We start from the raw sequence: 2,617 nt of genomic DNA, 5'->3' as shown, positions 1-2,617 counted from the left end.
AATCTACAAAATCATCACTTTTTACCAAGATTCTACGGCTGAATTGCAAGAAAACAGCAGAATTCTGCACGAAATCATCAATATTCTTACAGAAAACCGCATATTTCGATGCAAAACGACAATTTCTCGACGATTTTCGTTGTTTTCTGGCTTGAATTCGCAAAGAAGAGCACGAAATCTACAAAATCATCACTTTTTACCAAGATTCTACGGCTGAATTGCAAGAAAACAGCAGAATTCTGCACGAAATCATCAAAATTCTTACAGAAAACCGCATATTTCGACGCATAACAACGATTTCTCGCCGATTTTCGTTGTTTTCTGGCTTGAATTCGCAAAGAAGAGCACGAAATCTACAAAATCATGACTTTTTACCAAGATTCAACGGCTGAATTGCAAGAAAACATCAGAATTCTGCACGAAATCATCAAAATTCTTAGAGAAAATCGCATATTTCGATGCAAAACGACGATTTCTCGCCGATTTTCGTTGTTTTCTGGCTTGAATTCGCAAAGAAGAGCACGAAATCTACAAAATCATCACTTTTTACCAAGATTCAACGGCTGAATTGCAAGAAAACAGCAGAATTCTGCACGAAATCATCAAAATTCTTAGAGCAAACCGCATATTTCGATGCAAAACGACGATTTCTCGCCGATTTTCGTTGTTTTCTGGTTTGAATTCGCAAAGAAGAGCACGAAATCTACAAAATCATCACTTTTTACCAAGATTCAACGGCTGAATTGCAAGAAAACAGGAGAATTCTGCACGAAATCATCAAAATTCTTAGAGAAAACCGCATATTTCGATGCAAAACAACGATTTCTCGCCGATTTTCGTTGTTTTCTGGCTTGAATTCGCAAAGAAGTGCACGAAATCTACAAAATCATCACTTTTTACCAAGATTCTACGGCTGAATTGCAAGAAAACAGCAGAATTCTGCACGAAATCAAAAAAATTCTTACAGAAAACCGCATATTTCGACGCATAACAACGATTTTTCGCCGATTTTCGTTGTTTTCTGGCTTGAATTCGCAAAGAAGAGCACGAAATCTACAAAATCATCACTTTTTACCAAGATTCAACGGCTGAATTGCAAGAAAACAGCAGAATTCTGCACGAAATCATCAAAATTCTTAGAGAAAACCGCATATTTCGATGCAAAACAACGATTTCTCGCCGATTTTCGTTGTTTTCTGGCTTGAATTCGCAAAGAAGAGCACGAAATCTACAAAATCATGACTTTTTACCAAGATTCAACGGCTGAATTGCAAGAAAACAGCAGAATTCTGAACGAAATCATCAAAATTCTTACAGAAAACCGCATATTTCGACGCATAACAACGATTTCTCGCCGATTTTCGTTGTTTTCTGGCTTGAATTCGCAAAGAAGAGCACGAAATCTACAAAATCATGACTTTTTACCAAAATTATACGGCTGAATTGCAAGAAAACAGCAGAATTCTACACGAAATCATCAAAATTCTTACAGAAAACCGCATATTTCGATGCAAAACGACGATTTCTCGCCGATTTTCGTTGTTTTCTGGCTTGAATTCGCAAAGAAGAGCACGAAATCTACAAAATCATGACTATTTACTAAGATTCAACGGCTGAATTGCAAGAAAACAGCAGAGTTCTGCACGAAATCATAAAAATTCTTAGAGAAAACTGCATATTTCGATGCAGAACAACGATTTCTCGCCGATTTTCGTTGTTTTCTGGCTTGAATTCGCAAAGAAGAGCACGAAATCTACAAAATCATCACTTTTTACCAAGATTCAACGGCTGAATTGCAAGAAAACAGCAGAATTCTGCACGAAATCATCAAAATTCTTACAGAAAACCGCATATTTCGACGCATAACAACGATTTTTCGCCGATTTTCGTTGTTTTTTGGCTTGAATTCGCAAAGAAGAGCACGAAATCTACAAAATCATGACTTTTTACCAAGATTCAACGGCTGAATTGCAAGAAAACAGCAGAATTTTGCACGAAATCATCAAAATTCTTACAGAAAACCGCATATTTCGATGCAAAACGATTATTTCTCGCCGATTTTCGTTGTTTTCTGGCTTGAATTCGCAAAGAAGAGCACGAAATCTACAAAATCATCACTTTTTACCAAGATTCAACGGCTGAATTGCAAGAAAACAGCAGAATTCTGCACGAAATCATCAAAATTCTTAGAGCAAACCGCATATTTCGATGCAAAACGACGATTTCTCGCCGATTTTCGTTGTTTTTGGTTTGAATTCGCAAAGAAGAGCACGAAATCTACAAAATCATCACTTTTTACCAAGATTCAACGGCTGAATTGCAAGAAAACAGCAGAATTCTGCACGAAATCATCAAAATTCTTAGAGAAAACCGCATATTTCGATGCAAAACAACGATTTCTCGCCGATTTTCGTTGTTTTCTGGCTTGAATTCGCAAAGAAGAGCACGAAATCTACAAAATCATCACTTTTTACCAAGATTCTACGGCTGAATTGCAAGAAAACAGCAGAATTCTGCACGAAATCATCAAAATTCTTACAGAAAACCGCATATTTCGACGCATAACAACGATTTTTCGCCGATTTTCGTTGTTTTCTGGCTTGAATTCGCAAAGAAG

Source organism: Gnatocerus cornutus, unplaced genomic scaffold, assembly GCF_029298725.1.
Source record: "Gnatocerus cornutus isolate USDA-ARS CGAHR unplaced genomic scaffold, icGnaCorn1.1 ctg00000061.1, whole genome shotgun sequence".
Classification (NCBI taxonomy): domain Eukaryota; kingdom Metazoa; phylum Arthropoda; class Insecta; order Coleoptera; family Tenebrionidae; genus Gnatocerus; species Gnatocerus cornutus.
The sequence above is the reverse complement of the archived record's forward strand: the minus strand, read 5'-3'. Positions refer to the sequence as shown.